This window comes from Corvus moneduloides, chromosome 2, assembly GCF_009650955.1.
Source record: "Corvus moneduloides isolate bCorMon1 chromosome 2, bCorMon1.pri, whole genome shotgun sequence".
Classification (NCBI taxonomy): Eukaryota; Metazoa; Chordata; class Aves; order Passeriformes; family Corvidae; genus Corvus; species Corvus moneduloides.
In genome coordinates, this window is record NC_045477.1 from 11,453,180 (window position 1) to 11,467,843 (window position 14,664).

The following is a 14,664-nucleotide window of genomic DNA, read 5'->3' on the forward strand; positions in this document are numbered from 1 at the left end:
CATCTGGGAGCTGCATTCCTAGAAAAACACCATGAGATGAAAAAGGTGTGGGAAAAAGTTTTTTGGGCGTCTTTTTGTTCTGTTTGATATGACACTTGTCACGTACTCATCTCTTTGCCAACTACAAAAACTTCTGAGTGGAGGGAAAAAAAAAAAAACAAAACCACAACCCACTCAGGCAAGCAATTTTTTCCATAAATGATAAGCAAAACAACTATAGCCAAACAAAGTTGAAAGCTACTGACAAGAAAATAGAGACCTAGGCCCTGTTCTTTCTATTGCCTGAGAAATGAAGGCAGAAACCAGTATCTTGATGTTCTTCCCTGCTGTTTCACGCTGCTTTTTCTCTCTATTTCTGCAGCAGTGGGAATAAAGACAAAAGAAGCACCAAAGAACAAAGCATGAATCTCATTCTGGCAAAAACAGGGAGGGGGAACAAAGGACAGAGTGGAAGTGGATGGACTACTTAGAGCAATTATTGTCAAACATTTTTGCACTTCCTTCCTTAATGTAGCTCCTTTTGTACACAAAGGCCTCCAAATAGTTCTGAGAGGTTCCCTTTGTAAAACAAGGAGAGAGGAAAACTGTAATAAGACTATGCAATGAAGATAAATTTTCCCAATAATGCAAGCTACAGGAAACACATGGAGGTCAAATAAAACTATTATTTGCCTTTTCAAACACTATTTTCTTCAGCTGCTAAATAAAAACATTATGAAGCCATTTTACACAGTAAAATTTAACCTTCTATTAACCTTCCATATTAAGTAAACAAACCTTTCTAGCCAATAAGCATCATTGTGAACTCTCCGAGATGATAAGCAATACCTTAATTACATTCATTTACATGACTTTGAAATTGTTCCAGACCAAAGTCAACAACTACAAGGTCAAAGAGTATGGAAATCTAAAATAAGGAGAAATCCATAGTCGGCCAGTTTACAAGGATGGTGCAGCATCCTTTCTAACCCAGTTTGCAAAGGGTCAGGGATCCCAACCAAGTAGTCGTTTTTCATCAATTACATTTAAAAAGCAAACCCTCTGAAGCACCAAAGAGCAAGTCCATCCTTTCTTTTTTTTTTTTTTTTTTGAAGACTGTTCAAAGTTGAAAGCAATGGACACTTCAGAATTGTTTTTGATGCCTAATGGCCAATCAACCTGTATGAATACCTTATGCAAATGTCTTACAATATTCTAAATGAAAGCCACAACACAAAAGATACTTTTAAAAAATACATCCATACCACTGACAGCTAGTGAATATTTGATACAGTACCTTTATACTTGGGAATGCTACACTGACAAGTTTACAACTTTTAGAATGCTGCATGAAAACCTTCATTATTTCATCCCTGCTACACTTAGAACAGGAAATAATAATAATGCCCAAACAGCAATTATAAAAAAACTTTTAACAATGACTGTTGCAAGAAACTTCATAAAATATGTTCTGCCCTGAAACAGCAGAAAAGTAGACACAGAATCCACCCATTCCCAAGATATTAGATAATGGCTCAGGTATGATCAATAGCAATCAAATTAGCCAAAATAGAGCATACATGCATGCTGCACTAATGGATCATTTCAGGATTACATTTTGTGTATTATGGCCATGAAATTATTACAAATATATATATAAAAAAATCTAAAGTACAGCTTTTGGATTTAGGCAGTCCCATATCAATAGACTGAAGCTGACAACATTTTCTTAGTATTAAATTAGATAAATCTCCCCGCACCCTACTTTACTAGCCAAGCACTTTTTATACAACTCTCAAGCCAACAACCTTCTGCAATTTAAGTATGATTTAGTGCAAGAGAAGCAATGAGTATTATAAAATTTATGCTTGTTCACCTTCTCTCCCCACAGAGAAGGGCAAGACGTTTTTTCATGTAAATATGTATTAGATCCAAATCATTTAAATAGATATTATTCCATAGAGAACATGATGCTGCATATGCCCATTTCAGCTCCATGTTACTAAATAAACTGCAAGATAATGATGCTGCCTTGCTCATCCTAAAGGACACTGAAAATATTTCTAGGCATTTCAAACAGAAGTAAAAGGAAGAGACTTTCAGAAGAAAAAAAGAAAAACTAGGGTGGCTCTTACAAAGCTTCCTAAAGTAAAGATAAGTTACTGGCAAATTAGGAAATCTCTTTAGGAACAGGTCACAGCTGCCACAGGAAAAAATATAGCTCAGGTACATAGAATCTTTATAGTATGAATAGCACATCATTGTTATCAACCACTTTCATTTCTTTTAAATGGAGAAGGGAAAGATAATCACGTTTGCAAGGAGAAAACCAAGAAACTTTAGACAGGTGACTAATCCTAAAAGTTAATGTAGAAATGCTAAATGCAAGGTGCCAAATGCTAATTTGTCTCTAATATGTCTCAGCTATATTTAGCTACAAGTGTCACTGCTTGAATGGAAAAGAGACAGAATAGGGAAAATTTAAACAGTGTCTTAAAAACGAGAGCTTTAAGCATTCCTTTCAGGTGAATGCATATACATCTCCCTGCTTTTCACAAAATGCACCAGAAGTTAATCAGCATGTTACACAAAATGCAAGTTAACAATTTATTTCTAAATCATGTCTATATTAAGTGAGGAAGACTGTCATTTGACTTGAAGCTATCACATACCATTTGGGCCACAGTCAGTTATCTTACAATACAGTCTGACCTCTACTTGATTTTAAAATAGGATCATCACCTTCAACTGTGTATGAACCTTGAACATTATCAAAAACAGTTTTATTGCATCAACGATTTATTAATAGTCTTTTATTAATAGTAATGCAACTTTGACTTTACAAAGTCATAAAGATGACGAGAAACACAGTCAAGACTTATTGTGCTACCTATTTTATTTTAGGCTTCTAAGGCAACCTCATGACACAATCAGAAAAACTATCCTGAAAGTAAGAGCTACAAAGGAAAAACAACAGAATAGGCATGTATTGTCCCAGTTCAACAGTAGAGCAGGAAGGATACAGACGGCATAATGAGTTCAGACAAATGCTGAAACCTTTCAAGTACCAAAATTGTCCTGTAGCCAACTGTGCTTGGAACTGGAGAACTGCTCGTGCTGAGACAGGTAACTTCTGGACAAGCACACGAGCAGTGACTGCAGCAAGGAAGAGGCGTGAGCCTTACGTGGGAATGCGCTAAGCCAGATTCCGCTTCCAAGCAAAGCACTACAGAACGCCCAAAGCCTACAGGCTCTCATTCAAAACAAACCTGAGGAAGGAGGAAATGTTCCTCCCAGAGTGTTTCTGGTTCCAAACACTCACCATGGCACCCCTGCCGTGCGGTCACTTTTAGAGCTGCTGGCCCCACTGCACCACAATTTAAACAAAGAGCGGCTAAGTTATATTCTATAACTGGCATTTACAGCATCAGCCTTGGACTCCTAATCTTTACCAGACGGGCACACAAATCAATCTATCAGCTCATAAAGGTATGCTTTTTAACCTCTAAAACAGATGGGATTGGCCAGAAACGTCTGGCATGTCAAACTGCTAATCACGGCTGCCCTTTGCACAAAATAACCCACTTAAGTTGAGGCATGGTTGCACTGTAACAGACATTAGTCTGTGGGAAACCCATTTAACTGTCACAGACTCCCGCCACTCTTGCTCTCCCTTAATTAAGCCTAATGCCTTATGCTTTGACCTTTTGTTCTAGCCTATTAACCCTATCTAGTACAAGTTCAAATATGTTAAACTTAAAAGTTTGCTGTAAAATATTAAATGCCAAGCTACAGAAGGAGTGAGGGATGCTTCTCTACCCTGCAAGTTACCAACCCCTTTTCCAAATTTCGAAGGACTACGTTAGTCCCCAAAGACAAAATATGTCCAAACGCTAATCAGTTTCACAACAAAAAAAGTGGAGTTTCTTCCACTGGCATAGCCTGCTTTTTCTTCTTCGGAGGAGAGAGGAGGGTGAGGAAAAAAAAAAAGAAGTGAAAACTTCTGTTTGCAACTTCATGTCCTCAGGCTTTTGTGTTTTTATCCAACAAGAAAAGCACATCCTATCAGCCAAGATCATACTGCACTCATTTGCTGTTCTCTGAAACCCATCATTAAAAATAAGACATAATTGGTTTACAGTGACCAATTTCTCCTCAATTAAAGGCTGCCTCTGCCAACCCTCCTCACACTGAGTCACCATCTTGTTCTTTTGACAAGATAGTTACACTTACTATTAGACTGTAATTCTCATCTGCATCTCCAGGCGAGTTGCATCCTTTGAAGTGTCTCAGACTTGCATAGACTTAAACAAGGACATCATGTATACATTCTAGCTACACACTTTTCGTTTTATGCAAGCTCAACTAAAGCATGGCTGCCTTCTGCTCCACTATCTCTTAATTCATGAAGGGTACACAGCACCAACAAGACCAGCAGTTATGTTTCTAGAGCAGGACTCCTCTGGAGAAAGTCTACCCTAAGGGTCCAGAACTCTGACTTAAACAAGAACTCTCATTCCAGCAACAATAACAAACCTCTGATCAAGACACTACTGCACTCCTCAGTAAAGCTATTTATGTATGCAATGCAAGCTTGGTATACCAACAGAGGTATTTCACAATTAGTGCTCATAACTAGTAAACAAACCTATTCCCCACTCCAAAAAAAAAAGAATGATAAAGCTCATAACTGCTTTATAATATTGGTAAGAAACAGAAAACAGAATGCAAACCGTTGGGATTACCAGCCATGTATATACACTGACAAACATGTTCTCAAACGTTTAGCTTAACCACCTTACTGACAAGCTGAATACATGGTGCAACATCCTTGTTTACAGCTCATGCTTCTGCAACCCTGACTAAATAGAACTGCTTTAAAAAGAGGCAACAATCTTGAACCAAAGCTTTGGATTACTTTAACTGTTTTTGAAGATGTGAGAGATTTCAAAAAGCTTGTTGCCACAAAAGCCATTGTCTACTAAGTTCTATGAAAGCTATATAAGAGACCATCTGCTGCTGATCACAACAATTCTCCAGTTTCACATTGCTAATTAATTACTTGTGTTTTAATTCCAAAGTGCCTGTCTTACTGATTCTAAGACCGGCAAGTAATACCATTAACTTTTCTGTATACACAATTGCTCAGGCAACTAAGATGCACTACAGTAACACTCAACTCCTTTTTTTTTTGAAAAGTCAAATAGAAAACGTTGTGGGGAAAAATGGATCTCTCATATCAATTTCTGATTATTTCCAAAGCACTGATTTTGGTTAAATCCAAATCCCTACAATTTAAGAAGCGCATATATTTTCATATTTTCTAATGATTTCAACTCGGCCATATTTTATTGTGTTGGAGATGCTCAAACTGCACTACACAGACCAATACTGTATTCAAGTAAAATCATGCAACACATGGATTTATTAAAAAAAAAAAAGATAAAAATATATCCTTCCATCTGCAATCTGTGTCATTACAATGGATATGAGAAGTTCTGCAGGCTGGGATTTGGTATGACTTCCTCCAGCTTCTAGACCTTCCCTACTAATGCTCACAAAAGTTGCCACTGGAGGCAATGCAAATGAGTCCTAAGAGAGACCAGAAACAAAACAACAACTGCTTGTCAACCATTACATGCCCAAATTATATTCTTTATGCTCATCAGCATTCTTAAGTTCTTAGGCACGCATGTAGGCCCACCGAGGACAGTGGGGCTACTCAAGTGAATAAAATGACTCACAAACCAAAGTGCATATACATAAGCAATCACTGGACAACACTCAGGGAATTATTCCCTGGTATCAAAGAAAAATAGGATTTAGGAAATGGGAACCAAGGGAGCAGATCCGAACAAAATGACAGTGATGCTAAATGTCTACAAGCCATTGCAATGTAGTATCTAATAATGATTTTACGGTGACGGTCCCTTGCCACACAAGCTCAATTTGGATCTGTTTTATTTAAAAAATAAGAGAGATGGTAACACAGTAAGTGTTATTTAATCTTCTCTTTCACTCAGAAATTACATGTAAATCAAGCTCTTCACTGTTTAGACACCTCACCAACGTGGGCTAAACTTTCAGAACTTAACAGAAAATTACAAAAAGTTCAGACGTTACAAAAATATTTATTTCTCTTTAATCAGCATACATATAAAAAAACCCCCAACTCTTACAGAAAAAGAGAGAGATTACCTTGAACATTTATCACTTCAAAACATATTATAATCCTAAAAGGCTTATACATGGCACACAGTTGTCTGACAGCTTTGGCAAGACAAAGAACAAACCCCAAACCAAAGAGACAAGGTAAACAACCCAAACAAATTATTTACCTTTAATGTGGTTCCATTAGGAAAGGTCTTCCTTCAGGAGTCCAAGGACACATCAATTTTCTTCCTCAAAAATTTCATGCTTGATCTGAAAAAAACAGCAGAAATCACCCTATGAAAGTCTGCAAATCATTTTTTCCTACCTAATATGCCTCTATCTACTTTCTTACTGGTGGTGAAACAGAAAGCAGTGCTTTATTTTGGCTAGTATGAACTGCAAGTAACATTTTTATTTCAGAAGAAAAATATAGTTCTGAACTTCAGGAATCAAAATCTTCCAGACAGAACCACGAGTAAAACTAGTAGAAACAACTCATGTTGTCTAGACTTGTACTGACTAAGGGGACATTATTTCTGCAAGAACAAAATCCACATTCAACTCTAAGCCAGAGTCCTCTTTTCCATCCTTTCATTCAAAAAACAGCTGTCACATGAAAGCCCTCCTTCCTATGTAGTGGTTACTGCTTAACACTTCAAACTTGCACCCATGAACATCAAAATCAGTTTTTAAAGAGCCTCTATTAATTTACATATACATAAGGAAAAGACAAGAGTGTAGTGTAACAGGTGAGCGTAATGCTAAACGCCACAAAATTAGTTAGAAAAAATAAACCAGTAGAAATTGTAATATTTGCTTTTGAGAGATTTAAGAATAGTATGCAACACTATTTTATTTTAGTTAGAAAATGTTATCCATTACAATCACAAATTCTCAGCACTTGTCTACTATTCTTAAATGAAATGTTGCTAAAGGTTGCAAACTAACGGCTAGCCCAGATCAGTCTTATTTCTACTGTTTCAGCCTTGTTGCTGTGACAAGCCTCACTATTAAAGGTCATCAAGGTACCACCCAAGAAGCAAGCTTATTAGTTAAATTTAAACACAATAAAATACACTTTAAAGAATGAAATAAAATAGACTTTCTCCACCACCAAGCTGAACTCCCCCCCTCTCCTGCTTGGCAATGGGAGAGTTCCTCTCCTTATCTCAACACCTTTTGCTTCTGTTCCCACAAAAATGCACACAAAAGCTTTTTAAACACTGAGGACCCCACAGGTGGGTAGGATAGAGAGGGAAGAGTGGGAAGTGTGTTTGCTGGGGACACATCTGAGCATTTCTTCCTCCACAAAACCACTTGGGTTCAAGCCAGATTAGAGAAAACATCTAACTCTGACCACTGCAACGTGCTTGCTAACTGGGAAAAAAGATACAGGTGTTGATCAATGGGTCATCATCCAAAAAAACACCTATTCAAAGCTTTCAGATACATGGAATAACAGCAGCATGCTGGACTACTGCCAGCACCAAGACCCAACAAAAGATGCCCAACAACAGAGCCAATTAAGCTGAAAAATAAGTAAATACTCCAGAAAACTATATGCAGACACTATTTTAAATCTTTCTTCCATATACATCACAAAATGAAAAGGTAAGTTGCACCACAGAAGGGGCGCAATCCTCAACATTTGTATTCAATTGGGGGGGAAAAAATCGACCACCACAGTAAAAATAAATGGAGACATGACAGGTACAGTGACAAAGGTGCTAATAAACATAGTTCAAAGCCTTCTCAACTGCATTTTACTGAAAGGGTAAATAAGCTGGATGTGCAATCTTTTGTGGCCAATGAAAAACAGGACAAGAGATCCCACAGAGCAGAAGAAAGCAGCACTATTAAAAAAACATACTCATCTTTTCAAGTCACCTGAATTTGAGAAAAATAGTTAATTTCAGTATTATTATTCTATACTATAGAGGTAGACAAAGTGTTTGTCACCACTGACAAATGGGTGAATTTAATTATTCCTACTTCCAAGAGGAGACAGATTGCTATCTAGTAGGGAAAAACCACAAAACAACGCACAAAAACCCACTCCATACAGTATTGCCATCAAGGTTCAACATATAGATGGGATTTCTTTAGGTCAGCATTAAATAGTCTTTTTTGTGTTGTTCCAAGTGACTACAAAAGGTTTATGAGACTTCATAAGAGTCTCTTTTATGAGACAACAAAATTTGCTACTTCGGGGAAAAAAAAATCCATATTCCTTCAATATGTTTTAAAAATTGAGGAGAAAAAAAAAACCCAAAAACTTTTCTATAATACTTCATTCCCAAACACTTCACATCTGGACCACTTGCTTTACAAACCTTATAGTTTTTGGAATGTTGATTTGTTTTGTATTATGGACTACCAGATGAAGGATAGGTGATGACACAAACACCACCACCAAGGCCATCTCCTGGAGCAAGAACCATCATTTCTTTCTACACCTGAGGCAAGCCCTGCTTTTGCCATCACTGAAAAGGCCTTTTCAGTTCACTTTCCCTCTCTTTTTACAGTGGGATGGGCACAGAGAAGAAGCAGAAAGCAGGCAGCTATGAATCTTAAAGTTTGCTATGGAAAAAAAATCAGAACAGCAATACCAAGTCTAGGACCAATGAGATCAGAAATACTGTTCATCTGTGAGCAGGACTTACTGCTTGGACACATTTCAACACACTGAAGTCAACTTCATTGCCTACTTTTTGGAACAAATTAAATACTCCCTTATTTGTTTTCAAATAATAATTTCATCCAAGACTGGAACACATTTTACATCTAGTGCCTGATCTCTTCACGAGGACTCCCTCAACTTCTTTTTTGAGAGGAGGAAGATCATCCCCCCAGAAGTCTTTCACAACACCGAGCTTCCTTCCTACATTAAACTCAGCCTCTTAGAAACCAGTGACTAAAACAGAAGATCTGTAGCTTCTGCTTTTAATCTGATTTTGTCTATAAGCAAAATTGGTTTTCCTCTGCTGAAAGCAATGGTATTTAGAAATAAGTGGTATGAAAACAAAATTTCACTCAAGACAGGCAATTAAACAAGAGCAATGAGCTCCAATAACAATTTAAGTATGAGAAGACTATGCCAGAAGGGGGTTGACCCAAGCTAAGATGTCTAGCAACTGCTTCTTCCCCTTTGTACACATGAATATTTATTTACATGAGTTTTAGTTCCTATTCTCCTTCTTCAACCATCAAGCCAAGTGACCTGCAACAGACAGCCAAATAAATTACCAAATTAATTCTTTCAAGTGCTAAATAGGTCCGCTAGCATTTCCAAGTATTTGAAATAAATAATCCAGAAACCCTAAAGAGCAGGCATTCATCTTTACCAAAAGAATACCTCTGCTCAGTTTTCCCAAGGAATATCTTCCCACTGGGAAACAGGAAAGTTTTCATGTGATCCCAGATGTTCACCCAAAGCACTGCCTGCCAACCCTTGTATGCTGTTTTCTAATGCAGTGTTTTCTAAAGTAACTAGTGAAACCCTAACAGCAAAATATCCAAAAGCAATGCCACAATCCTGTTAAATAATTTCCCCTTAGCTCTCCCCCTCTTTGCTGCAGGAAGGCCAGCACAGCTCAGAGTTACTGTTCTTATCGTTTTGGCCTGTTGGCAGGAAGAAAGAGCAAACCACAAATGCTGTTACCATTAGCCTTTTTGTCTTTAGTTCAAGACTGTTTAGACAGACTGTCCAATTTATGGTTTTTATCTTTATTGTACATTTATGCATATTCTTTTCACACCACCTCCTCCTGTTCAGGCTTCATTCCCTACCTATGTACCTTTCCGCTTGCCTGTCATTGCCTGCCCTCCTGAGCTGCAATGCAAAATTTGCACTTCTTAAATACCCAAAAGGGTATTTATCCTTTTTAATCCATAGGATAGCTATCCTATTCACCCTGCCTCCTGCTCATCGCTCAGCACGTGGGAGATGAGCCCTGCCCTGCCTGCAGGCCCCATGCGTGGGACGGCAGCCACCAAACCCCCTCTGGAAGAGGGGCTTGTGCTCCCAAACCAGGCACCCAGCTGGGAACCCCACGCTCTCCCCAGGCTCCCTTCTGGATCCCCTCCACTCCCTGTACATTCACATAAAGGAAAAAGAAACACAACCACAAGACTTTTGGGGTTTGAGGTACAGGCAAGCTCTGAAGATCTATTCTAAAATGATAATTCATAAAAATATTATGGTCTTCATGTCTTCTCTGATAGCCCTGCAAGGAGGTGTCAAGCACAGCCCTAGAGCAGGACAGCTGACTGGGGGAAATGCGACTCCCTGGCTTTGCCTTGGGCAAGTTTATACATGTGCTTGGCACAATGCAAAACAGAGTTTATCTTTTATTATAGTCATGTCCCACACTGTCAATGGTAGAATTAACAGTGTTCCCACTAACAGTGATAATAAAGCTGACATTATATAAACTTTTTGCCAATGTTCAAAGCCTGAAAAATAAAGTTAGCTCTGAAGAGACAAAATAAGCTTTAAGCAAGCAAGACTTTGTCAATTCTTTTAAGCAAATCCCGCAATAAGCAAAACTACAGGCAAATACGATCACCATAAAGTTAATTCACGTTTGAGTTCTATAATCTTTACTGAGTCACTTAAAAAATTTTTCCTTGATACCTTTTACAGAACAAATTTACCCCGAACACAACTATGAAACACCACAGGTGATGCAGCCAGTGATTAGATCACCCTTTTAAGTTTACAATATAAAAACATTACTTTTACTTCTTTATCAACATCGTTTTTATGACTGTAATAAATTCTGGTTAGCACATCTTTCACTTTATAAAATGAAACAAGTATGGGGAGCAGAGAAGAAGAGTATGTTTTCATCTGCAATTTTCTACCTCAAGGCTAACGGGGGAAAAAACCCCAAAACCTCAATCCAGCATGGTTTGGCATTTGACTGCATGCTGTACTCTCTGCATGCATGGCCTAGAAAAACCTGAAAGCCATTGATAGCTCTTGCTCATTAGATGACCCAGAAGCACAGGCCAATCTAGCAGCAGGTCAGATTTCACCCCTGCCCAAAACATGCAGTCACTACTCCTTACCTCTTCCATCCCACTCACAGAACACAAACACCTGACATATGCACTTCACTCACAACTAACTCACTGCTTGCTTTGGAGTCCACGTCAACTCTATCTCAGGAGACCACTGACAGAACAACAAGTAAAACTTCTCAACCACAAGTTTGGGAAGACAGCTGCCTCAGACAGCAAAAACCCCAAACCTGCCTGAACACCGTTCTCTATCAGAACTTTTGCCTTCCAAGATGTTAGCTACTGATGCCCATATAGTAAGAATTATTCAGATGCCATTAAATCTGATCCCAAGCACAAAATACCCTCAGCTCAGAGAGCTTTTGTCATCTGGCATCCTTATGTGTCACTCTCTCATGTGTTCAGTCAGCCCTAGAAACAGTAAATAACGTTTGAGTATTAAAGAAAACGTTTCCTACTTGCTCAGGAATACACCACCCCCCTTCCACAAGTGACTGCTTCCTCCCCATAGGTCTTCACAGATTGGATTCGCACTCTTTGTTAAATAAAGCTTTACGGTATCTCTGAACATTTATAGTGCCATGACTCAGTTAAATTCTAATCAGCCTGTGAGCTGTCTGACACTGCAGCAGGTCCCCTCAAAATAAAACAAGGAATAATATAGTCTACAGATTCCAGAAAGACGAGACAAAAGAGGAAAACTTCCACTTCAGCCTTAACAACAACATAATCCCAAAGCCAGAAATCCCACTGTTTTTTCCAACACCTTCAACACGTGTCAAGCATTTTAGCTGAATCCTTCTTTAAATTAAAAGCCCAGTAAATCACCAGGATACACAAGACAGATGAAGAAAGGTGCAGCACAGACACAAGGCTGGCTGCTCACTACAACGCTGCCCCTCGTTTTGCCCATACTACGTTCCCTTAGGTTTCACTACCTTCCAACTTAATCACCCACTGGCACTTAAAAAGAAGAGCCCCAAACAACGTGTTCCGTAGGGAAAAACGGAAGGTGGAAGTGCGGGGGAGAAAAAATTTTAAAATTCACCTTTAGAGGGCTTCGGGGACACAAAAAAAAACCCCAAGAAAACCACGTCTGGAAAAGTAACCTTTAGTCTAGAAGGGAAACAGCGACGTCCCTAAGGAGCCCGAAGCGATGAGAAGGCATCTTTGGGGGGCGCAGGGAGCCGAGCCTGAGCCGCGGCCGAGCGGGGACGGCGGCGGCAGCCCCGGGCTGGCTGCGGGCCCGCAGGTGGCGGCGGGAGGGCAGCGCCAGGGCCGGGGAGGCGGCGGGGGCGGCGTGGCCTTGCCCGCAGCCCCGGGAGCGAGGCCGTGTGCCCGCGCCGCCGCAGCCGCTGCGCACCGAGCGTGCGGCCCCGGGGATCGCTCACACCGGGAGGGGTCCCTGCGAAAGGGGGGCCCGGGCGTGCGGCCGGCGTTCGGCGAAACACTCGCGGGTCCCGGGGGGACGGACTAGTAACTTTTCCGTTCCGGCGGCTCCCCCGAACCCACCGCGGCCGGGCAAACTTTCCGCCCGCACCGGGGGTGCCGCGGGGCGGGCGCCGCCGCCGCGCCGGGCTCACCTCGGCATTGTTCCCCGGTGCCGCCACCCGGCAGCGCGGCCCCGGCCCGCCCCGCTCGGCCATTTCCCCGGCGGAACAGCGCCGCACTCACCCCGCAGCCGCCGCGGTTTCTCCCGGGCGGGCTGCCCGAGCCCCCCGGAGCCGCTCCGGCCGCAGCCGCCGCGCACGCCGCCCTGGTACCGGCGCTGAGCTCCGGGGAGCGACGGCTGCCGGAGCCGAGGCGAGCGGAGGGGTGCCCGCGGCTGGAGGACAGGACAGGGCTGGACAGGGCAGGACGCGCCGCCTCCCGCCACCCCCGAGTCCGCGCGTCTCCCCCCCGCCCCGAGCATCCCCGTGCACATACAGGGCGAGCCGAGCTCCGCTGCGCTGCTCTCCGCGGCTCGGGGCTCTGCTGCAATGCCTGCGAGGCTGACTTTCAAAGCCTAACCCGCAGCCGCGATCCTCCCTCTCCGCCTTCCACCTCGCCCGCCGCGGCGCAGCCCGGCTCCTCCCCGCGCCGCGCCATTCATCTCTCCAGCCAAGTTTCTTAACCCTTTTGTAACCCCCGGCGCGGGGAGGGCGGCAGGGAGGCAGGGCGGGATGCGGGCATTCAGGGATGCGCCCCCCGCCCCGGCGAGGGCAGGGCAGGGCAAGGGCGGCCGCACCGCACGTACGCGAATCGCATCCCCTCCTGCCCTCTCTAATTAATCTGACTGAAGGCGCAGAGCCCCCGGGAAACAAACTTACGAGCGACAGCACCGGAGGACCCGTACCTAATGAAAACGGCGGTGGCTTAAAAATAACACTTTTCTTTTTGTTTTTTCTTTTTCCTTTCCCCCTTCGGCTGCCTTGTAATAATGGGGGGGAGGGGGGGGGAAGGGCCGCTTCCACTACTGGCGACACCAGTACTTGTCGGTTTAGAGCTTATGTTTTCAGCCTTTCCTCCGAAAAACACGCGCTAGAAACATTATTATTATTATTATTATTATTATTATTATTACTGCTATTTTGAAGGAAAAGCCGGGATGCTCCCGGCAGCGGTCGGCGGCACGGGAAGGGCAGCAGCCCCGGCACCTGCGGCTGCTCCCGGGCTGGCGCTGCCCCCTCCCCGGCTCCCAGCACGTCTCCTTATCCTCGGCCCCAGCCTCCCAGGCCACCGGGAGCGGGGAGCATCCCTGGCGGCTGCGCCAGAGCGCCCGGCGGCTGTGCCAGGGCTGAGCCGCGGGGGAAGGAGGGCAAGCGGGGGGAAGCGCTTCCAGGATCGGGAGCAAACCGGCTCATCAAAGCCATGCTGTCTGCCCACGTGGCAAATAAATACAGTTTGGGAGGAAGAAAAAAAAACAGAGTTGGGCAGTGCTTCCCGAGAAGAGTCAGCCCTCCATTTTGGTAGGCGACATCCCCCAAACCTCTGCTGTCAGAAATTGCACTAAATGTCAAGTTGTTCTTTAGACTTTGCTGCCACCAAAGAAGAGAGTACGCAGAGATACAGGCTGAACTTGGCTGTATAAACGAAGCTACAAAGTGCATGCGACCTTCATCACACCTCCTGTGTGCCTGTGTTTAACAAACGTCTCGACGTGTCGCACGCTGTCTGCCAAACGCTTTACAGAACGCTTCGTGATACTTTACTTCTGCGAGTCAAAGACTGGGGAAAGAGAAACACATTTGTTTGCAAGTCACATATAAACTGCGTGGTAATTACTGCATTAACACATGCCAACGTTTTAGTTTTAAAACTCAGGTAAAATAAATGATCTATTCAAGCGTCTTTCTAGTAAGAGACTAATATGGTTAAAGAGCACAGGAATTTCCCCTTTAAAGAAAGCAAAAGGGAGTCACATTTATGAAAAGCTAAATATTTTAACCGAGAGATACCATGAATGAAAGTAGATATAGGAATGTTAACCAAAACCTCTTTCACTTTGGAATGTATGGATTGTGTACA

The 14,664-nt window shown here is 42.4% G+C and overlaps 1 protein-coding gene across 4 annotated transcripts in view; it reads right to left on the reverse strand.

Annotated features, from left to right (window-relative positions):
• The window catches only part of NRIP1 (nuclear receptor interacting protein 1), a 94,902-nt gene that overhangs the window by 60,700 nt on the left and 19,538 nt on the right, over positions 1-14,664 (reverse strand). For 2 of the 4 annotated variants that reach the window (XM_032097218.1, XM_032097198.1), the window contains exons 1-2: positions 13,084-13,215; positions 6,318-6,402 (exon numbers count right to left, since the gene is read on the reverse strand). The gene's annotated coding sequence lies outside the window, so the exon portion shown is untranslated. Of the gene's footprint in view, positions 1-6,317; positions 6,403-12,831; positions 12,948-13,083; positions 13,216-14,664 lie in introns of those variants that run through there. The other 2 variants (XM_032097203.1, XM_032097210.1) reach the window with 2 other exon arrangements.